The sequence below is a fragment of the Dermacentor andersoni genome, chromosome 1, assembly GCF_023375885.2.
Source record: "Dermacentor andersoni chromosome 1, qqDerAnde1_hic_scaffold, whole genome shotgun sequence".
Classification (NCBI taxonomy): Eukaryota; Metazoa; Arthropoda; class Arachnida; order Ixodida; family Ixodidae; genus Dermacentor; species Dermacentor andersoni.
Genome location: NC_092814.1, coordinates 246,164,582 through 246,188,184, shown reverse-complemented (window position 1 = coordinate 246,188,184; position 23,603 = coordinate 246,164,582). Strand labels below are relative to the sequence as shown.

The following is a 23,603-nucleotide window of genomic DNA, read 5'->3' as shown; positions in this document are numbered from 1 at the left end:
GCGTTCCAATGCGCCCGCACGCGCCGCACCACGCCTGGGCGCGTACGGCGTCAGGCGCGGAGGCTGTTTCGCGTGTCGGCGCGCGGCGGCGTGGAGACCTACAACCGCTAGAATTTTTGCGCCCTCGCCGGAAGCTGCCGCTCGCGTCAGTAGCATGACACACCTCACATCACCACGGCAAGCCAACGTCACTTCCGAAACGACTCTTCGCGCGACGTTCAGGCAAGCCCGGGTCACCCTAGCGTTGTTGCGGGGTTTGCGGAGCTTGCGGGAAACATGGCGGCGGTCCCGGCTGCCCGCTTCGAATTGAATTTGGCGTTGCTTTTGTAAAATGCACTTCGTTCGTAGCAAATGACTGTGTAAACGGCTTTCGCTTAGTCTCAGGCCGCTTCGACGACAGAGTATTATGGATAACCTCGTGGTGTTTTCGAGATCGCTTCTCGTTTCGAACGAGTCGAAGCCTAACGAAACAAACATTCGAGATGTCAGCGCCACCTGTCGCTAATGGCGCGAAATAGCCGCAACAACGGCATATGGCCTCCGAGATTCGAAGATATCGCCGGTCAACTAAAATTGTAGAAAACGTGCGCTGCTTAGCGTACGCTATATTATAGCGTATAGCGTACGCTATAGTTGCTTACGCTAAACCAAAACTGTCTAATATGTAACACATTGCTTAACGTGGCCGTTAAGCGAAGGCTAGACTGCCTTGAACATGGCAAGCTAGCAGCACTGCGCCGCCGCGACGAGACGCGCGGCTACGCGCGGCCACTCGTGCATCGTTTGGGTGCGCGCCCTCTTCCTCCGTCGGGCGCCACGCGACGTCGAGTCAGCGCGGCGTGTGCGGACGCATTGGAACGCGTACGTCTGGTTGAGCCTTAAGGCTCAACCAGACGTACGCGTTCCAATGCGCCCGCACGCGCCGCACCACGCCTGGTCGCGTACGGCGTCAGGCGCGGAGGCTGTTTCGCGTGTCGGCGCGCGGCGGCGTGGAGACCTACAACCGCTAGAATTTTTGCGCCCGCGCCGGAAGCTGCCGCTCGCGTCAGTAGCATGACACACCTCACATGACCACGGCAAGCCAACGTCACTTCCGGAACGACTCTTCGCGCGACGTTCAGGCAAGCCCGGGTCACCCTAGCGCCGTGCCCTAGCGTTGTTGCGGGCTTTGCGGAGCTTGCGGGAAACATGGCGGCGGTCCCGGCTGCCCGCTTCGAATTTAATTTGGCGTTGCTTTTGTAAAATGCACTTCGTTCGTAGCAAATGACTGTGTAAACGGCTTTCGCTTAGTCTCAGGCCGCTTCGACGACAGAGTATTATGGATAACCTCGTGGTGTTTTCGAGATCGCTTCTCGTTTCGAACGAGTCGAAGCCTAACAAAAGAAACATTCGAGATGTCAGCGCCACCTGTCGCTAATGGCGCGAAATAGCCGCAACAACGGCACATGGCCTCTGAGATTCGAAGATATCGCCGGTCAACTAAAATTGTAGAAAACGTGCGCTGCTTAGCGTACGCTATATTATAGCGAATAGCGTACGCTATAGTTGCTGACGCTAAACTAAAACTGTCTAATATGTAACACATTGCTTAACGTGGCCGTTAAGCGAAGGCTAGACTGCCTTGAACATGGCAAGCTAGCAACACTGCGCCGCCGCGACGAGACGCGCGGCTACGCGCGGCAACTCGTGCATCGTTTGGGTGCGCGCCCTCTTCCTCCGTCGGGCGCCACGCGACGTCGAGTCAGCGCGGCGTGTGCGGACGCATTGGAACGCGTACGTCTGGTTGAGCCTTTACACAGTGCATCTTAACAGCGCATCCAACCCGTCCGTGTCTCGTCCGTGACTGTACCTTAGTTCTCTCTCTTTCCCCCACCTCCACCACTACGCCACTCTACCCTCACACAGTAGTTCGTGGAAGCGTACGCACCACTGCACTGGGCACATGCACAGGATCGACGCAGCAGCTTGGATCGCACTGTTTTCCTACTCAGTGCCGTCTTTCAGTAAGACGCACTTCAAACATGCACTTCAAACATATTCACCAACGCAGTATTAAGAATAAGGTGAAAGTACAACCGCTTGTAATCTACTCCTCGAAGTTCTAGTTGATACAAAGCGAAAAAAGAAAAGAAAACCTAAAAACACGCATAGGCATCAACGTTTAACATTTCTGGGGAAGAAAACGAACGGAAAGTGCCCTAGGCTACATCTGCCGCATTTTTGCTACCGCAAAGATGCTTTCGTAAAAGAGTGTTGTTTATGCCTAAAGCTAAATGAATCGAATACGTGCACAGTAACAATAACACGATCTCGGTTGGCACGGTCGTAATACATTTAAAAAATACCTTTACGAAGTTCCCTACCACTGGCAGCACCTACGATATAGGGAAGAATGGGTGAGTCTACTGTGCGCAGTGAGTCTCATATATACTCACCAACCTGTCGTGCATAACTACATTAAATGCAGAAAAGGGACCTTATCTAGATAACATAATTACGTTATTGAGAAACAGTGACTGCTATCTATCGTTTACACTTTGACGCCTGAGCTGAGGAGGCTAGGACAACCAGGGAGATCTGAACAGGACAGGGAGTTTTATGGAGTTTGGGTAGAGTATGGGGACATCCGAGGTATGAAAGCCGTTGCAAACGGCGCCATTGCGCCATTCGCTGCGACGTCGGGATGCCGAGACGTTGGTAAGTTGACTCGTCAGTGCTTCTGCTGCCGTAGTTCTTGCTTTTTCTTTGACATGCAGAATTTGTCTGCATTGGAACTTCAGACTCGCCACGATGTGATAAGTGAGTGGGGAATGAACGCCTGCCAATAAGCTTTACCGTCGTGCGGTAGGATTTCGTTTGTTGCCCGGTGCATACAGGAGTTCAAAATGGCGTCGCCTCCTCTCGGTTGACAAGGACGGAATTCGCAGAAGCAGTGTTATTCAACTTTGTGCGCCTCAATGCAAGTTTTCTTTTAAATTTTTGTGGTATATGGAGCAAATGTGCGTGTTGCTTGAATGAAATGTGAAAGTAGGTTGTATTTTAAAAGGGGGGGGGGGGGGGGATGTGGAGGGTGCAACTACTTGTTCTGCTCAACATAAAAAATGGCATGTAATTGTTATGATAGCCCGAGGTTAACCGCCTCTAGTCGGGCGTTCGCGACTGCGTGTACGTGTTTAGTGCTATATGTTGAAACCCGGCGCTTGTTGCTGACAGAGACGCGGGGCGGATGGCCCTTTTGGAGTGGGTAAATGCATTCGACTTGGCAATAATAGGGCTGACGTCTTGGTGTAGTGGGTGGTTAGGCTTAGAAGCGTAATTGGCGCCATGCCGTCAGTGGCGTTGACGTGACTTCCGCTCCTTTCTAGAAAAAAAAAAAAAAAAAAAGAAAGAAAAAAACTGGATTAGGATACTGCCGAAGTCATTTATGTTATTTAGTTCGATGATCCCCGTATATGAACCTGGAAAAAACATCGCCGTCTTATGCACATGATGCCACGTACACCATATTGTCCTATTCACTGCTTCCATTGTGCTGCTGGAGATAAGCGGATCTAGATAACGCGCAGCCGTATTTGTTGGTCTCTACTGCTTTGTGTATGTGAGCGCTTTCACACGGGCTCATTAGCGCCTTTTTATCGCTACTAAGAGCGACTATTACGGTAATATGGTGCTTCGGCGTGCTTGTGGTGGAGGTCAGGTTAGGTCTTCAGCAAAAAATTCAGTTCCAAAAGAAGAAATTACAAAGAACCTTTCATGACTGCTGGCAATGGAATGTTTAGCATTTTTATTGTTGAATTTTGAGGGTTTTTTGCCAAAATTTAAAATTTCGACAAATTATTTTCGAGGTTCTTATTACTTGAAGTTAAAATTGCGAATCAAGTGACTTTGGACGTATGCTTGTAACAATAATATAAGCCAAGTTCAGAATGTTTAAGCTGTCAATATTATGCTAAAAGAGCATTCAGGATGCGGTGACGGTAATTTCATTATTTCTTTGTTTCAGGTGCTCCACCGTGCCAGTCGGTGATCTAAGTTTAAGAAGTGTTGAAGCGGGCTTTGGGGAGTGAGGGGGGGGTCTTCGGAGTGCCGAAAAATCGAAACATTATTTTTGTTACTGTGCTCTTAAATGTTTAGATAGTTCAGTATGCACGGCTTGTGTAAAAGAAGTGAGTCAAATTCACCGACGTGACTTTTCAACCGGTCTTACGTTCGCACTACCAAAGTAAATGAACGTGCTAGAATTTCTCGACCTAATCACCGGTAGGCGGACGGATGGTGACCACCTACTTAGAAAATGCAGCCTTCCCGAAGAGCAAGCCTCCACACCTCTCGAGCGCTGCAGTGGACAGAAGATGCGTATCAAGCAGCTGACTTTGTTGGTGAAGGCCGTCGGTCTGCAACTTTGCGGAATCGGTGTTAGCAGTGGTGCTTCATAAATAATAGATCAACGGGAGTGCGCGTTTTAAACATCGAAAAATAAGGGTGTTAGGGTGTTTGTGTAGGAGCGTCGGCGAAGTGTATATGTGCTGTGTGGCTCCCAGAAAAGCATCGTGTAGTGTGCGTCATAGTTCTGGCGAAAGGCCAGGCGAAGTGAGACTGTCGTAAGCTGTGTCTGGTGACTTTGAAAAGCTCTGAAGTCGTCATGGTGTAACGTGCGTTGGTGTGGTGAATCGGTGATGTTTAGTGGCTTCAGGTAAAAAAGTCAGGTGATGTGAACCAGTGTTGTGATTTTGCGCTGTAACGTGGCTGAGAAAGCGCTGTGAAGTGATATGCGTCGGTGTGGTGCGTCAGCTGTATCGAGTGGCTCCAGGTAAGAAGTCAGGTGATGTGAATCAGCGTGGTGATTTCGCGCCGTCACGTGGCTGAGAAAGCGCTGTGATGTGCGTGGGTGTGGTGCGTCAGCTGTATCGAGTGGCTTCAGGTAAAAAAGTCGGGTGATGTGAATCAGTGTTGTGATTTTGCGCTGTCACGTGACCGAGAAAGCGCCGTGATATGCGTCGGTGTGGTGCGTCAGCTGTGTCGGGTGGCTTTAGATAAAACGTCAGGGAATGTGAATGTGGTGATTTCGCGCTGTCACGTGATTGAGAAAGCTATGTGATGTGCGTCGGTGTGGTGCGTCAGCTGTATCGAGTGGCGTCAGGTAAAAAAGTCAGGTGATGTGAATCAGCGTGGCGATTTCGCGCTGTCACGTGGCTGAGAAAGTACTGTGATGTGCGTGGGTGTGGTGCGTCAGTCGTATCGAGTGGCTTCAGGTAAGGAGTCAGGTGATGTGAATCAGCGTGGTGATTTCGCGCTGTCACGTGGCTAAGAAAGCGCTGTGAATTGATGTGCGTCGGTGTGGTGCGTCAGCTGTATCGAGTGGCTTCAGATAAAACGTCAGGTGAATGTGAATCTGTGTGGTGATTTCGAGCTGTCACGTGGTGAGAAAGCTCTGTGATGTGAACCAGTGTGGTGATTTCGCGCTGTCACGTGGTTGAGAAAGCGCTGTGAAAGGGAGCGCGACGGTGTGGTGAATCAGTGTCGCCGTGGCGCAAAACTCCAGTGATGTGAATTAACGAGTGTTCTAGCCTTGCTAATTGTGTGCAGCGGTATGGTAATTTATTTCTGCTGCATGCCTCCAGGCAAATAGCAAAGTGAAGTGAATCGTTGTGATGTGAAGTGGTTGCGCAACTGTGTTTGAGAGGGTGTGCGTGATGCGGTGTGATGCGTGGGTGCGATGAATTAGTTGTGCTCGTCGGTATGGTAGCCGGTGACAAAAGTTTGCGACGTGGAACGCCAAAGGACGTAAAGAGGAAGCATCGTGCTGCTTACGTCGCCTGTGAAACGATAATCCACGCTGTCTATTGCGTGCCTGTGTTTCACGAGAAATGCGTGGTGTGCTCCGACCTGCTGTTTTTCACGTGCTGGAGCACAAGAATTCCAGTGTTCGGCCCTCGACGTATTCTGTGCGTACTTTGTGTGTAGTGGAGTGATGGGAAAATTGCAGTGCGTAGTGCAATCGTCCCGAAGTACTGCTGATAGTTTGGAAGAAGCTTCTACTACTGTAGGTAATTAGTGAAGTGGTGGAGGCGCCCTTGCTCGTCGTTAGCGACGCTGTCGTGCTTTGTTGCCTGTTTAAGGTTTGTGCAAGGCTAGGCGAAGTGCGATTTGTGCGTCGGCCTACTTGAAGTGATACAAGTTCTTGTAAAAAGTGTGTGGACGTGAGGTGTCGCTTCACTCAGCGGCGTGAAGCTCCTTACTGAGGATGCCTTTTTGCCAAGTCGTGTCGTGTTGTGCTGCACAGTTCGTGGTTTGTGCCGTGCAATCCAATCCGTGCAGAAGTCCGCCTGAGTCGTGCTTGCACCATCGGTGGTGAGTGGCTTACAATAAGTGAGTGCATCTGTGTGCGGTAGGTTCATCGTTATTAAGGCCTATGAAGCGTGTGCTCCGTCAGCGTCCACGTTGTGTTTTAAATGTTGCAAGTATGCGTGTTATACGTATCCAACACGTGCACTGTGATAAAATGAGATCAACGCAAAACTGATCAAACGTGCAATGAGAAGTGCGGCTGTGGTGCTGGCGTGTGTTTGTTGTGCATAATATGGCGATACGTCGTATGCAAATCGACAAGATGTGATGGTGAACATGAATGGAAATCAACGTGCGCTCGTGATGTGAAGTGCAGCTTTTGAGCTGAGCTTAGTGCAGGTCAGCTGTGAAAAGTGCAAGTGAAAGCGAGTTGCCGTGAAATCTGCGGTAGGTGTGGTGTGTGGGGGAGACCAAGCTGGGCGTGCGGTAGTTCATGCGGAGGTTCCGCTGTGGTGCAGTGGCATCTGTGGAAGGTGCAGAAGAGATTTGTGTGGCTGATTCGCGGCGGTTGAATAACTAGTGACCTGCGAGCAGTGGGTCCAGATGTGCGTTAATTGAAAGTGAGCACTCCGTTAATTTTAATCGTCTGCATTTAACGACATCGTGCGTGAGTGGGAAGAATGGAGACATTCGGTCGTCAAAGTGGACATACTCAAGCAATTTTTCTTCCAGCTGAAGTAAAGGTAAGCGCTATGGTAAGTAGTGGGTGTATGACACGTCTAAGAATACCAATAAAAGATTTCTACACTCAAACAGTGCAATGTCTGACTTCTGCAACAAGAGGACCTACTGCGATTTGCAGCAAACGGAGGGTGAGTAGGTAAGTATAGAGGAAGGTGAATTGGGTATAGAGAAAGGTGAATTGGGTTAGTATTGATCCATCATTGCTACAGCGCAAAAGGAGGAGGGAGACAAAACAGCGCATAGTCCTGCCCTTTCGTGTCTCCCCTTCGTCTTTAGCGCTGTAGCAATTATTAAATGTATGTATGATTGGCGTTGAAAATCTTTTGTGCGTTTTCATCCGTCTTGGTCTGAAAAGATGACACGCAACGTGACCCATGCACAAACAGCATCACATGCGTGTATGCGCAAAAAGCCAGCGTGATATGACGCGCTTTTAAGTGTGTTCCGATAGTACCCTGCTCTAAGGAGCACGCGTGGGGTCTTGAGCCGGAACTGTTTTTGTGCTTCGCAAATCGTCCGAGCGGCGCTCCACCTGTACGGCTAACGGAATCGAATCGAGCACAAGGCATTCATGCGTTATACTTACGTATTTTACTCAAATCCGTATTTTTTTTCTTTTAGGATACGTAACACAAGTAACGCCAGAATAATGGTGCAGGGTTTGGGGTAGCTTGTAATTTTGTAGCGGGCTCTATTATTTCTAACGTAACTTTCGTTGTGATGTAGATGGCCATAAATGCTTACTCGCATGTTTCGGCTTCACTTTTCTTTGAAGATATTAGGAAACTTGTTTCGCATGTTTGGAAACGTGGAAGCCTACTTGTAGTAGTGTCTGTCGAATGTGTTATTTCTAACGTGCGCGATAATGCAGGGAGGTACAGATACGTTATACTATGGTAATTATGAGCATGTTTTACCATAAAATCGTAGCTTGCTAAGAGAATTTCGCATAATTGAAATCTTTCCACTGTAATGCTCAAAGCACTGGCACCGTTCTACTGCTAGAACCTATACTGGGCCATAAACAGGTCCTCCTGTGTTGGACCCCAAGGGCTGATTTGGATAAAGATACCATGATGGTAAAGATAATTTTAGTAGCAATGAAAGCATTAATATGTTCTGTATGCAAAGCGATAACGATTTAATAAGGGCGTGCGACTGCTTAAATGTTTCAATACGAATTGAATACTTCTTTTCCGAATGAAGTATTCGGTACGACAACTTGGTGTTTTATTTCCTGGAGTATTTGACTATGGGGCGGGATATATGGTCTTAAAATGTTCTTGCGTTTGTTCGGGCCTTGCTACCATGGACCATGCATGCGGTCTGCTGGCCGATCCAGGTGCCCGTTGTCAGGATAACTGTGGTGACCTTTCACTGCTACCTCATTTACAAGCCGGTCAGTTAAACGTACTCTAGGTAGCATTATGTATATTCTAGGAAAGAAATTGACAAAATTTTTTTCTCCATGTTTTCTTTTCAACGTTTAAAAGCGGAAATATGTTCTGTATAAGGTTCTGTATTCGAAACGCGTATTTATTGAATATGCGTATTCGATTTGAACATTTTATAATTCTAACGTCTTACTTCTGATACAACTCTACTTACGCGGTCTTCGCAACTCTTCCACGTGCAGGAAAGTAAACAGTCAGTGACAGGTAAGGAGGTTTATAATTGTACATTCATGACGCTTGTTGTAAAATAGGTGCGCGTGCAATCTATTTAAGTAGTAAAATTAGCTCTAGTGAGCCTCTTGCACTTCTGCCGAAGAACAGAGCAATTATTTACCTAAACCGATTGCAGCGCTTAAGCACCAGTGCATTCTAATGGGTTCCCGTTCTCACAAGTGCAGTCATTTATTGGAAATAGTGGCGGCCACGCTGAAGATTAGGCACTTCCAGTACTAACTGATCACACTCAGTGCAAGAACGCTCCTAGTGTAACAACGGAACAACTTGAGTGTATAAAGTGAACACATTTTTAGTTATCATTTCCTTCACTAGGATTTCTTTTGGCGCTGTAGTCGCAGCTCAAGTGGCCCGAATACTATCCTAGCGCCGCGTTCATTTCCCAGGAGTCTTTTCGCAAACTCGAACTGGTGATCAAGTATGGTAAAAATCTCAAAAGATTAATGTCAGCGCTTTATTCATTCATAAAAAATAACCTTGTATCTTTATCGTGACAAATTATTTCGTTTGTTACAAAATGTGGCTTTTTAATCGCTTTTAGCTGTGTTCAGTCGTAACGGTCGTAACCCAGGTCACCTGCGAGCATTCGTCCAAATGGAGCAACAACTTCCTTTAAGCGATGCCAGCGCTCCTGGACCTAGTGCATTTTATTAGAATTCAACGTTTGTTCAAGTGCTTTCATTTATTACAAAAAGTGGCGCTGTAGTCGCGTTCTGCCACATTCAAGAATAACTGACCGCATTATGCGCGAGAGCAGTCCTAGCCCAACAATGGTGCAGCAACCGTGCAGCAATCGAGTGAATATTTGGCCTAAAAAGTTTTAGTGAGACATGATTCGGCGTTGTACGCGGTACCTCTCTGTTTTACCGAATGCTATGGTGGCGCCTCGCTTATATCCGTTGCCCCTCCGCTGCCAGCCTACGATTTTAGCTTACCGAACACGATGCAAGCAGGTTAAAGGACTCTGGTAAAAGTGAAAATAGTTGACAGTGAAAATTTGCGTAGTGTTCGAGCCTTGTAATGAAACTGAATAGCTCGTGATTGCAGGGAACACATCACTTCCCGTCGATGGTTCTGAGGTTTTCAGTTGCTTTCAGGTGCGGTGGCGTGGCCGTTGTGGCCAAGGAGGTTAAAAAGATTTTCTTTAAAAACCTCCTTGGGCGTGGCGTTCTGCATGCCTTTGTTCCAGCGCATCGAGGCACCGTCCTCAAGTGTTTTTTTGCTTTTGTAATTGCTGTTCTTCTTCAGGCTGTTAAAGTTTTGGGCACTCAGCAGATTTGCTGCCGGCGCCCGCCGCTTCAAATCGCATTTCCACCTGGCATATTCGTTTAGTAAATATTTTGTACAGTACCGATATAGCTATCACTTTGTTGATGTGCACGCACGTACGCTGTGGAAGCTTGAGTTTCCTGCATAAACTGGTGCTAACAATTGTAAAACGTGTCTAATGAACGGTGTAATGAGATTTGCAGTATCGATTGCATGTGTAGTTGGTATGATAGCGTACACCAAGATACACAGGTGTATTTTGCTGTTTGTGAAATGACACTTATAAAGAAAGAGACTTACCTGAGTTTCAAGCAGCTGACAACTTCATGTGAATGCCAGGAAAAACTTAAAGCTATGGAAATTATAGTTTAACTTAGGGCTTTGACGCACATTTTCGAGCCTAATGTTCACTAACGTTATAAAAGTGTGGGCGTAGTTGGTGGTAAGTAATGAAAGCCGATGGAACGTAGCACAAATAAATGTTAGTACAACTGGGTATGGCGCTGTGGCTCGCACATGATAGTCAAACAGGTCAGGAACGGATATGTATGTTTTTATGAAGTGCTTTCCAACTGCAACGAAAGCGCTTTCCAACTGCAACGAAGCTTTGGATGTGCAAATGTGAATAAACTTGAAGAATGCGGCCGTGATATCCGATGCCAAGTTTTCGGTATACTGCAATGACAGTGCTTGTATTGAACTGAATTGAATTGATTTATTCATAATAGATTATAGGTTATAAAGAACAATAATATACAGAAGGAGGTCCCATAGTCGATGACTGTATTCGCAGTGTTGCGACCAGGGTTTCGTAGACGTGGGAAGTTCATACACCGTGGTGGAGTAAGGATAGTAGGCATTGGCCCGACAACCAGGACGTTTTAAAAGACAACGTTTGTTTTTACATTATTTATAAGAACATAGAAATGGCGATAAGAAGTTCCGTTCGAGTTCAAGCTGCTGTTCTTTCAACAAAGTGACCGTCTCGTCTTATAACCCTTCCGTGTTCCCGGTCACGTTATCTTCCTACAATCCGATGTTAGGAGGCAGGTGACATCATCTTCAGCCAATTAGACCTTAGGAAAGCATGTGATGTCATTTTCAGTCAGTCCGAAGGTCTGCAGCACTCCGAGGAGAACTTAGCCCAAAACACACGCAACGTCACTGCGCGCGAACGTGGAGAGTGAGATGCACGAAGGCCTGCACATAGGGTGCATGAATGCGCTCCCTCTCTCTCCCCTCTCCCCCGTACCTGCAAAACGGGAGGAGAAACCGCAGTTGACTCTACAGTCTTGGCGCCCGAAATAGCGACGCACGGGATCACGAAGGCCAAGCTGCCATGCTCTAAACTATTTTCTAGAGGTACTTCAAATTATCATTGGGGCAGGCTTCTGAGGGATCATCTCAGAAGCCTGCCGCTTTACCAAGACAGCTTCCTGCGAATCGCTGGACCCCGTAGTAAGATAAAAAATTCCAGGGCTACTTCCTCGTCGGCAAGATACATTATATCATCGGCTTCACCTGAACGTAGCATTCACGCGTTCGAACAGTTATCTGTGTTGCGAGGCTTACCACCGATTCGTACTGCGAAAACTGTGGCAGTTTATAATTAGAAGCAGTGGAACATAAATTACTTCACGTTTAGAAAAATGTAGGCGTGCAGACACACACAACCGAAACGCCCTTTCTTTTTTTTTTTTCTACCCTGAATCCCTACCTAAACTTTCTGTCGTTCTAAACATATCACTTGAATGACCCACATGTACCGCGACGAGAGATATTGTCTTAAGGGCCAAATGGACATGATTTGTCACGCTCTGCTAACGTTACGTGGCATCTTAGGTCCTATGTAGGGGTTTAACCAAGGGGAGGCGCACCAAATACGTACCTCCCTCCACAATTTATGTATACCAGCGATATTCGGCATGAAACGACATGCGACAGCACCCGCCCGGCCCACCAACCTCCCTCGAAATAATTTCCTCGCTACGCCACTGGTCCTATGCCCTGCCTTTCAAAATAGCGGCGGGACTTGGATTAATTCTTCCGATAGCTCTTAGAAAATGGCCTACTCAGAAAGCTTTACTAAGGCTCACTTCATGACATAGAAAGGCCTGAATTTTTCGCCATCGTCTCACCTGTAAATATCATTATCATGTTTACTCGCACATTTTCTTTTATGTTTTCTTTTTCTTTTTACGCACCCCTGTAGAATTATTCAAATCCCCTTCCTATACACAGTCGCATGTCAGCGGTCATATACACGCCGACAAAAAAATATCTGCCTTCCACTAAAGAGATTCCATCTCTCCAAACAATGAATACAGACGTTTCCAAAGCATTGTTCAATGCGTCGTTTTCATCGATGTCCTCCGTCGTCGGTCCTCTGTGTCCTTCCTGCTGCTCAGCACGAGGTCCCAGGCTCGATCCGCGGCCGCATTCCGATGGAATTAAGCGATCAGGACAATGATTTGAATTAAATTTGTTGCAATTAAGAGAAACATTTTAACTCTTGTGAGCAACGAAATCGAAATTTTAGTTTGAGCTGTCAAGGCGTGTTCCTTTTCTTTTTTTAGGAATATTGTAAAATTTCAAGAAATGAAGGATCAGGTTGAGAACTTCGTGACTGCGCAACAAAAAGTGATGTCATATTGCAAACTACGCCTGTTCAAGATCACAAGTAGGTAATATCAACGTATAACAGGCGGATCTATAAAACAAACCGTTATGTTGTGAACTGAAGTGTAGAAAACGCCACGTGAGATGCAGATGAAAAGTTGAAAATGTCGTGACAGTACTTTTAAAACGCTAATTTCGTGCATTAAGCAACTGCCTGCAATCCTCTACATTTAAATCTATAGTAAGCAGACAGGGGCATGGAAAGCATCAACAGAACGCAGAGCGCATATTACAGATTCTTTGCTGTTATTGTGTTTAAACCGGTTTTTCTTGTAGCTGACAAACTGAAAGGGTGAATTCACCAGCCCGTTTCCTTTCCTTATTACATTCTTAGCAATTCAATTGTGCTTCGTGCACTACAACATTACATGCATTCCATATCTAGCCTACAGCGACGTATACGAACATCGAGAGCTACAGGAATATTTGTCCCGCAACAATAATCGTCATCTGCCTTGCTTGCGTTTCCTTTCTTGAAAATTCGGCGCTTGCTACTCTCCTGTCGAGAATGCTGTATCACGCTGATAACGCGCAAGCCGTTCCTGACTTGGAAGTACCGGGCTCGCAGCGTTAAAGAAAGGAAATGCGGTCAAGATGGATGACGATAATGGTTGTGGGACAAGATAAGACCCAAAGAGTGTAAATTTTTTAAGAGTGATATATAACGCAAATTTATTCCATTATGTCTTTATTCCAATCTCCTGACGACAAATTTACGTAACCGCCGACGCAAGCACGGGCGATGACCCGCAAGGTTGTTTCAAGAGCCCAATTAAACACTCTCCTATTTTGAATTACGAGCGACTTTAAAGTTTTCAAAAAAAAAGTGAGGTCATGTTAAAATGCCACTGCTTCCAAGTTTGCTATTTAAGAAACTGGCCCTAAGGCACTAATAAACACGTTAATTAATGAAAATGTGTTATTGAGGCGAAAGCCTTAAATGCCTCATCAAACGGTGGCCTTGAAAACGCGGCTTGCGGTACAGAGAGTCAAGTGAGCTCGCCAAAAAGTCATGTGAGCGTGCCACTGCTCGCGCGTTCGTCGTCGTCTTCTTCCATAGCTGGCTGCGATGCCCCTCATCATGCCCCCCCCCCCCCCCCTTACACAATTTCATTAAGATAGAGTTAATTCAGGCACTCGAAACCACGACCTTCGGTGGGAGTCGAACCCTCGAGCTAATGTCGGAGTTGAACCCACGACATTTGGTGTTAAGGCGAAGTTAATTAAGGTACTCGAACCCTCGACCTTTGGTGGGGGAAGACAAGTAATAAGAACTAACAACGCATTCGAATGAGAACGTCAAGAAATTTAATGAATGTCTCTTGAGCGCGCACGCTTTCGCCTTTACCTTCTTTGGCTTACGCCAGTGACTGTCAATTTTAAGTTTTTATCATCCCGAAGCTCACGTAATCAGCGGCAAAATGTGACCACATCGCCTAGGAACTCCTTTGCAAAGGCGCCACGTTCTCTACGCGTGTAGCCTTTCTTAAAAGAAAAAATATATATGTATATGGTCTAAGAAAGAACACCTTGCATAGAGTATATCACTGACGTTACTGTAACTGGCCTGTACGAGCTTGTCTTATCCTTATCACCTTTGCCTTTGTAGATGAAGTTCACCTTGCTTTTCCGCCATCCAAACGGAATCGTCTTCGTTTTAATCACTTGCTCTATGGTATTCGTCGCCAGTGATTTGCTCTTTGCACCCAGATATTTGTTTAGCTGTATTGGGATTTCATCGGGTACGGCGGGCGTGTTATTAGGGACATTTTCTTCTGCTTTTTGCCAGTAAAAGATTTCTGTGCTAAATTTTTATCTATCAGGCTCATCTGTTGTTGCTGGATCTGTTTAAATCCGAACTACGCTTTCTGTCGTACCGAAGTTATCCCTAATAACGTCTGTGATGTACCGCAGCGCATCGTCTCCTTCGAAGATGTTACCGTCTTCATCCCTTATAGCCGTTGGTGAATCTTTAGTTGGGGCTCTGAATATTACATCATTCCAGGATCCTTTCGGTGCACCTTTGTCTCTTTTGAGGATGTTATGCATCCAACGTTCACTTGTGAATTTAATTTTCTTTTGCACCAGCTCACGCGCCAGCCCCCCCCCCCCTTTTTTTTTTCTTTTCTCGGTACTTTTTCCCTCTAGAGAGCACCTCTTCTTCGTGTAATCGATAATTTTTGGCTTCTCGATGATCCCAAGACGCCTACTTACGCTCTTCTATAACTACAGATAACAGATAACATGATGTTATATCTTCGTCCCCATTCACCTCCCTTTCTTCGTTCCTTTTTAGGTTTCAGTTCCAACCACAGCAGCTGAGTTCATCTAAGCTTTGCTTGGCTTCATTGTGCGTCAGCTTTTTATGGTCGTGATTAGCAGATTCGAGACCCTCATTGTCCCTTCTCGTGCACACACACACACACACACACACACACACATATATATATATATATATATATATATATATATATATATATATATATATGAGTGTGTCTGCCGCACCCTGGCACTGCGCGCCGCCCTACATGAGCTCCCCCCCCCTCCACTGAAGGAAGACTTAGAGTTACTGTATATGCTACCACATCTGTGGTAGCATATACAGTAACTCTAGGAAGACTAAGCCCTGCAGCCCACCTAGTGCCACCAGCTGGCGACAAGAATTTCTAAAACGTGCACAAAGACAACGATCCCGTAACTGAACATGCGCATAACCGGTATACCGCTTGTTGCGTCCTAAAACGTAGTTGTTACAAGTTGTATGCAATGTTTGAAGTACGTAAGCATTATATATATATATATATATATATATATATATATATATATATATATATATATATATATATATATATCATCAGCCTGTTTTATGTCCACTGCAGGAGACGACGGCCTCTTTCTGCGATCTCCAATGATTCCAACTATAGCGCCGCGAATTTCCTAATTTCATCGCTCCACCTAGACTTCTGCCGTCCTCGACTCCGTTTCCCTTCTCTTTGTACCCATTCTGTAACCCTAATGGTCCAACGGTTATCTAACCGGTGCATTACATGACCTGCCCAGCTCCATTTTCTTTTTCTCTTGATGTCAATTAGAATATCGTCTATACCTGTTTGCTCTCTGATCCAAACCGCTCTCTTTCTGTCTCTTAATTCGTTATGCCTAGCAGTCTTCGTTCCATCGCTCTTTGCGGGGTCCTTAACTTGTTCTCAAGCTTGTTTGTCAGTCTCCAAGTCTCTGCCCCATATGTCAGCACTGGTAAAAGGCAATGGTTGTACAACTTCCTTTTCAATGATAATGGTAAGCTTCCGGTCAGGAGCTGACAATGTCTGCCGTATGCGATACAACCCATTTTTATTCTTCTATGAATTTTCTTCTCATGATCAGGGTTCCCTGTGATTATTTGACCTAAGTAAACGTACTCCTTCAGAGACTCTAGAGGCTGACTAGCGATCTTGAACTCATGTTCCCTTGCCCGGCTATTCATCATTATATTTGTCTTCCGCATATTAATTTTCCAACCCACTCGTACACTTTCTCTGTTAAGGTCCTCAATCACTTGTTGTAACTCGTCCGCATTGCTGCTTAATAGAACAATGCCATCGGTTGCTGAGATATTCACCGTTGAAATTTGCTCCTAAGCCTTCCCAGTTTGCTTCTTCCAATGCTTCTCCCAAGCACGCAGTGAATAGCATTGGAGAGATTGTGTCTCCCTGTCTGACCCATTTCTTTATAGGTATCTTCCCGCTTCTCTTGTGTAGAATTAAGGTAGCTGTAGAACCTCTGTAGATATTTTCCAAGGTATTTACATAAGCGTTCTGTACTCCTTGATTACGTAATGCCTCTATGACTGCTGGTATCTCTACTGAATCAAATGCCTTTTCGTAATATATGAAAGCCATATAAAGAGGCTTATTCTACTCTGCTGATTTCTCGATAATCTGATTAATGACATGGATGTGATCCATTGTAGGGTATCCCTTCCTGAAGCCAGCGTGTTCCCTTGGTTGACTAAAGTCCAGTGTGCCCTTATTCTATTGGAGATTATTTTGTTAAATATTTTATTTAATAGTGGGACTAAGCTAATGGCCGTATAATATTTCACTTCTTTACCGTCTCCCATTATGTGGATCAGTATAATGTTTGCATTCTTCCAGTTTTCTGGAACCTGGTTAAAACACGTTGGCGGGCTAGTTGGTTAGAATCCATGGTAGAGTGTATAAGCGCTACTGTACGAGGATGTAGAAAGAAACAGATACACAGACACAGAAGCGCTGTGTCTGTGTATCTGTCTCTTCCTACGTCCTCGCACAGTCGCGCTTACACACTCTGCCATGGTTTCTGGGAGCCTTGCTGTCGATAGACACTTCGTATAAGGAGCCGCCAGGTTTCTAAGCATTCTGTCTCCTCCATATTTGATTAAATCGACTGTTATTACATCTTCTCCTGCCGTTTTTCCTCGTTTCATGTCTCGCAAGGCCCTTTTGACCTCATCGCTAGTTATAGCAGGAGTTCCTGCATCCTGTTCATTACTGTTTCTAATGGAGGTATCCTGACTCCTCTGTGTACTGTACAGGTCAGTATAGAATTCTTCCGCTTCTTTTACTATATCTTCGAGATTCCTGATGCTATTATCCTGCTTATCTTTCAGTGCATACACCTTGGTTTGCCCTATGACAAGTGCTATACCCTTCCTATCAATTCTACATCCTGCACTATGCTGGGATCGGCAGAAAGTATGAATTCAATTTTATTTCTTGTTTCACCATTAGGGCGTTTCCAGGTCCACTTTCTGTTGCTGCGCTTCCTGAAAAAGGTGTTCATTATTCGAAGCCCATTCCTTTCTGCAAATTCTACCAGCATCCCTCTAGCATTCCTAGAATCGACGCCGTAGTTGCCAATTGCTTGTTCACTAGCCTGCTTTTCCGCCACTTTTGTATTGAAGTCGCCCATCACTACAGTATACTGAGTTTGCACTTTCTTCATCGCTAATTCAAGATCCGCACGCACGCACGCACACACGCACACACACACACACACACGAGAAGAAGGGGGTTAACCGAGGGGACCGATTTTTATTAGTCATATCATAAGACGCCAACAAACATTGACAACACAAGAACCTATGTTGTCCTTGGTGTCAATGTTTGTTGGCTTCTTATGATATGACTAATATATATATATATCGTAGGCCAAGTTATAAGCCATTTTTTCAACGCAGAAAAAGAACCCAATTAAAGGAACTGTGGTGTAAATTGGAATGTCTTGAGGATGTTTGAAGATCGTAGAACCGGTTTTGGCGAAATTAGCGTGTAACAGTGCGTCTCGAAACGGCCAAAATGTTGTTGCGAAATAGCCGTTAATTATCATGACGCAGTCGCAAAATCGGGCATAAACGTACACATATATAAACCTACTCGTGAGTTAAGATCGTTTCACTATGGACAAGCAGTTAGGTAACGTGAGTGCGAGTTCCCCGATTTGATTCCGGCGCGTTTCTCTTCTTTTTCGCAATGCATTTAAGTCTCTTGAGTTGCACAATTTATATTTTACAAGCGGCTGGGTCAAGAGCCTGCACGTCCACGAAACGGCTCCAGGAAGGAAGAGTGCTTCTCCTTGCCTGGCACAGAAACTATGTTTACCGCTTTTTTTTTTTTTTTTCTAGGTAGCTCTCGACACCACCCCCCCTCCAATTTGGTACTAAGCCTCGATTTCTCGAGAGCGCCACAAATATTCAATTACATTAACTTTTAAACCAGTAACCCGTTCAAAACACCCGCGTCAAGCGCAGCGCGGCTTCGCACGTGAAAACGCAGATTCGGTATGTCACCAAAAGCGGAGGTGGTGTGCGCACGCTCAGTGTATGGTACCGCGAGACCGCCACAAAAGGTATTAATGACGAGATGAGTCAAATTTTTCACGTTAGCAACCGCGATGCTCTTGGCGCACGTTTTAATATGGTCTCATTAAAAGGTAAAGTAATCAAGTTGCTAATTTGCGTAATTTGCTGCGCTCTCAGGAAAATCATCACCATCATCAGCAGCAGCCTGGTTACGCCCACTGCAGGGCAAAGGCCTCTCCCATACTTCTCCAAATATCCCGGTCATGTGCTAATTGTGGCCATGTTGTCCCTGAAAACTTCTTAATCTCATCCGCCCGCCTAACTTTCTGCCGCCCCCTGCTTCGCTTCCCGTCCCTTGGAATACAGTCCGTAACCCTTAATGACCATCGGTTATCTTCCCTCCTCATTACATGTCTTTACATGACATGTCATTTCATGTCTGATTTCAACTTCGATGTCATTAACACGCGTTTGTTCCCTCACCCAATCTGCTCAATTTTCTTATCCCTTAACGTTACACCCATCATTCTTCTTTCCATAGCTCGTTGGGTCGTCCTCAATTTAAGTAGAACCCTTTTCGTAAGCCTCCATTCAGGTTTCTGCCCCGTACGTGAGTACTGGTAAGACACAGCTGTTATAAACTTTTCTCTTGAGGAATAATGGCAACCTGCTGTTCATGATCTGAGAATGCCTGCCAAACGCCGCACCCCAGCCCATTCTTATTCTTCTAATTATTTCAGTCTCATGATCCGGATCCGCGGTCACTACCTGTCCTAAGTAGATATATTCCCTTACCACTTCCAGTACCTCGCTAGCTATCGTAAACTGCTGTTCTCTTCTGAGACTGCTAAACATTACTTTAGTTTTCTGCAGATTAATTTTCAGACCCACCCTTCTGCTTTGCCTCTTCAGGTCAGTGAGCATGCATTACAATTGGTCCCGTGAGTTACTAAGCAAGGCAATATCATCAGCGAATCTCAAATTACTAAGGTATCTCTTATCCCCAATTCTTCTCAATCCAGGTCTCTGAATATCTCCTGTAAACACGCTGTGAATAGCATTGGAGAGATCGTATCTCCCTGCCTGACGCCCTCCTTTATTGGGATTTTGTTGCTTTCGTTATGGAGGACTACGGTGGCTGTGGAGCCGCTATAGGTGTCTTTCAGTATTTTTACATACGGCTCGTCTACACTCTGATTCCGCAATGCCTCCACGACTGCTGAGGTTTCGACTGAATCAAACGCTTTCTCGTAATCAATGAAAGCTAAATTATGGGGTTTTACGTGCCAAAACCACTTTCTGATTATGAGGCACGCCGTAGTGGAGGACTCCGGAAATTTCGACCACCTGGGGTTCTTTAACGTGCACCTAAATCTAAGCACACGGGTGTTTTCGCATTTCGCCCCCATCGAAATGCGGCCGCCGTGGCCGGGATTCGATCCCGCGACCTCGTGCTCAAATCAATGAAAGCTATATATAAGGGTTGGTTATATTGCGCACATTTCTCTATCACCTGACTGATAGTGTGAATATGGTCTATTGTTGTGTAGCCTTTGGTCTATTGTATATGGTCTATTGTTGAGTAGACGCGGGGAGGTGCCGCGGCGGCCGCGTTGTGTGAAAGGTGGAAAGGCGACAGTAGATGTGCCGGCAGAGGCGCATTAGAAGATTTTATATGTTCCTTTTTCTTTTACCATTTATTGTATGGCCCGATCCGGTATTGCCCGTCGATCTCCCGATTCAAAGGCATGTGGCCGCAGACATCATCATCATCATCAGCCCTCCCTCCCCAATTCTGTTCGTATGCGGCCTACCCAACCTATTTAATTTTGCCCCTCACCCACCGCGATCAAGTGCGTGTCACTCCCCCCCATCCCCCCAAGTAGCAGTAGTAGTAGGGAGGAGGGGAGAGGGAGTGCCCGTCCTCTTCTTCCTCAGGCGGCGGCCAGGCCTTGCGCTCTGGCAGCGTCTTAGGCCACCTGGACGTCCCGGAGTTCGAAATTCGGTTCTGAGCTGAGCAGTGTAGTCTAGCACTGCTCTAGGGTGGTGTTGAGAAGGGGAAGTAATGAGCTGGTGCGTTTTTTTTTTTTTTTTTGTACTTACCAGGGGGCACACCCACATGAAGCGGTGAAGATTGGCTCCACCTGCGCATAATTTAGAGGAGACTGTACGTCAAGGGGTTTGGGAAAGTGCGAGTCAGTAAGAGGCGCCAGGTTACCGATTGCTTTTCACTTAAGTTTTTGTGAACGGCGGGGTAATGCCCCCTGCCTTGCAGCAGAATTTTCTTGTAGGATGCCATCGGGCGGGCCCCTGCCTGAATGGCAGAAGGATTCAAACTGCTTATCACAATTGAGCTTTTCGTGCGGCCGCGGATGGCGAGTAAGCAGCCAGTGAGCAACTGGGAGCAGCTTCGTTTCCCGGAAGACAGGAGTGCGCCAATGCCCAAACAAGTTGGGTCCATCTGTACCTGGTTTCGGGTACCTTGGCCAGAATTTTGAGGGATTTGCGTGAAATGTGCCCTTTCATGAAATTTCGTATGGCTGTCTTTGAGTCGCTGACTATGAATATGGCTGTGGCGAAGACGTACGGCAAGGCGATTTCAACTTCCTCCCCAACCTCCGGCGAGGTCGTAATGACTGAGCTTGCAGCAATAGTTTGATTTTGTTGATCTAGTACAGCTGCTGTCATGGCGTTTCGATCACGATACTTAGCCGCGTCTACATAGGCCACGCCTTTGCAAAGTGTTTTTGTAAGGATTTGGCACTTTCCTGCTTGCGCTCTTGGTTGTGCGGAGGGTGGGTGTTCTTAGGTAATGGTGGGACGTGTATGTGTTTTTTTAACTCTGTGGGAATGTCCAGCTTTGGTCCGAATTGTATGCTTAATCCCGAGTGATTGGAAAATGTGTTGCCCCGTCGCAGACTGGGAGAGTCGCTCCAGATGGGTAATTATTTGGGCTTCTATGAGCTCATCAAGAGTACTGCGTATACCTAGAGCCTCAAACTTTTCCTCTGTGGTCATAATTCGGAGGTGTAGAGCCTGCTTGTAGGCTCTCTTGATCATAAGGTTAATTTTGGTGCGTTCATCGCTTTTTAGTTGCAGAATGAGGTATAACATATACTATTCTGCTTATGATAAAAGCCTGTACCAACCTTAGATTAATTTCATTCATTCCATAGTGTCTGTTGGCGATGTGCGAAATGAGTCTTGTCATTTGATGCACTTGTGAGTCTAGTGCCTTTATCACTTTGTTGTTGTGTTATTGGCCTGTATTCTGAGTCTAAGGATCCTGATACTCGATACTATTGGGATGTCCTGTCCGTTAGCTCTGAGCGTGATTTAAGGGGGTGATGACAGTTTCCTCCCTCTGCAGGTGGGTCTACACAGTAGTACCTCTGATTTTTGCAGAAAGCAAGAAACCCTTTAGGTGTTACATATTCAGTGGCTACTACGTCGCGCTTTGCAAAGTTTCATGGATTTCTCTGTCACTCCCTCCGGTTACCCAGAGTGTTACGTCGTCTGCATATAAGCTATGCTGTAGTTAAGGGATTTTGGCTATAGCTTGCTTGGCAATCCTAGCGTGGCCATGTTGAAGAGGTAGGGAGACAGGACCGAGCTCTGGGGCGTCCCTGTATTCCCAAGTGAAATGCTCTCCGAGGTTACCCCACCAGCAGTGATTGTGGCTGTCCTGTCTTTGATGTAAAAAGTTTTTGATGTAATTGTATTCTCTGGAGTCAACTGCTAATTTGTTTGGCTGGGTTAGTATGTCTTTGTGATGAACATTGTCGAAGGCTTTGGTTAAACTGAGGCCGAGAGTGGCCCGGGTATGAAGTTCAAAAAAATTTTTCAAGGGTAGGCCAGTGACTGTTTCCGTTATGAAAATGGTATGTTACACATGCGCAGTCAGACGCAGTGTGTGTTTTCTAAGAGTAATTAATATGCTACCCAGACAAACGAAGCCTCAAGACACCAGCCATTATGTGGCGAATTATTAATGAGCAAAGTGCCCTTGAGGCCTATCAAGCTTATGAGAGCTCTAAGCATGAACAGTTCACGAGTCACAGGTCTGGATGGCGTCGAAGCACCACATAACGATTTGTTGGAGCAACACCAAGCACCCTTGTTTCATGCATCTGTTGTGGGGAGTGAGTGGCAGAACTTAAGTGCCCCTACTTGCTTCATGATGCTACCAATTTCAGCGCTGCCACCAGATGCTTAATTGTATTTGACAGTATAATGCAACTGCAAAGATGAAATGTGGATTACTGCAATTTCATTGTCTGGGCACCATATCTGCTTTATGTTGAGTGAATAAGGCAGTGCACTGAGTTCTGCAACATGTTTTCCATCGCAAGGGAGTTCTTTGTCAAAACAATTCTAGTGGAGGTCTTTAGGAGATACTTTATGTGATAGCAGAACAATGCAGAATAAATATATACTGCCTTTGCAATGGGCACACAATTGGTTCCATTCTTCTTCTGTTAAACTGTTTACATGATTCAGCCAATGCAGATGTGGTCTTTGAAAGGTGAAGATGTTCCTCCATCTGTACTCTGGGGTACAAACAAGATGGCACCATGGACATGTGCCAAAGAGAGTTTCTACCAGCACTGTACTGGCTTGCCCTCCACCTGCCAACCCGTAGCTTCAGTGCTGTGGCTGTCCACCGTGGTCCTCAACAGCAGAGCTTGATGACCAAGCTTGTCACCAGCAGCTCCATCGTATGCTATAGAAGCCTATGAGGAAGCAGCAGGTGCTCAACTAGCCTCGTCTTGTGCTACATGGACCACACACCATCAGCAATGAAATGCCATAGGATGCTCACCACGTTATAATTTTTAAATGCTAGTCATTGTAAATTGGTTACTTACGGTGTTGTTCAGATTGACTTTTGCTTGTAGCTGTAGATATATGTCTTGTAACCTTTCATTTGCATATGTTGTAGCATGCTCACCGTGTTATCATTTTTAAATACCAGTCATTGTAAACTGGATTCTTGTTTTTTTTCAGTTTGACTTCTGCATGAAGCTGCTCATTTGTGTTTCGTAATCTTTAGTGATTTCTCTTTTTATTTACTTATAAATGCCTCTTGTTCATTA

General features: G+C 45.9%; 2 long non-coding RNA genes across 2 annotated transcripts; both read left to right on the top strand.

Annotated features, from left to right (window-relative positions):
- The first annotated feature begins 950 nt into the window (after positions 1-950).
- LOC126548024 (uncharacterized) lies at positions 951-7,101 on the top strand. The gene is made up of 2 exons (XR_008609310.1): positions 951-2,697; positions 4,004-7,101. It is a non-coding gene; the product is annotated as an uncharacterized lncRNA (long non-coding RNA).
- Positions 7,102-9,613: 2,512 nt separating this feature from the next.
- On the top strand, positions 9,614-23,603 carry LOC129381081 (uncharacterized). Its single transcript, XR_008609308.2, has 2 exons — positions 9,614-9,817; positions 23,008-23,603. It is a non-coding gene; the product is annotated as an uncharacterized lncRNA (long non-coding RNA).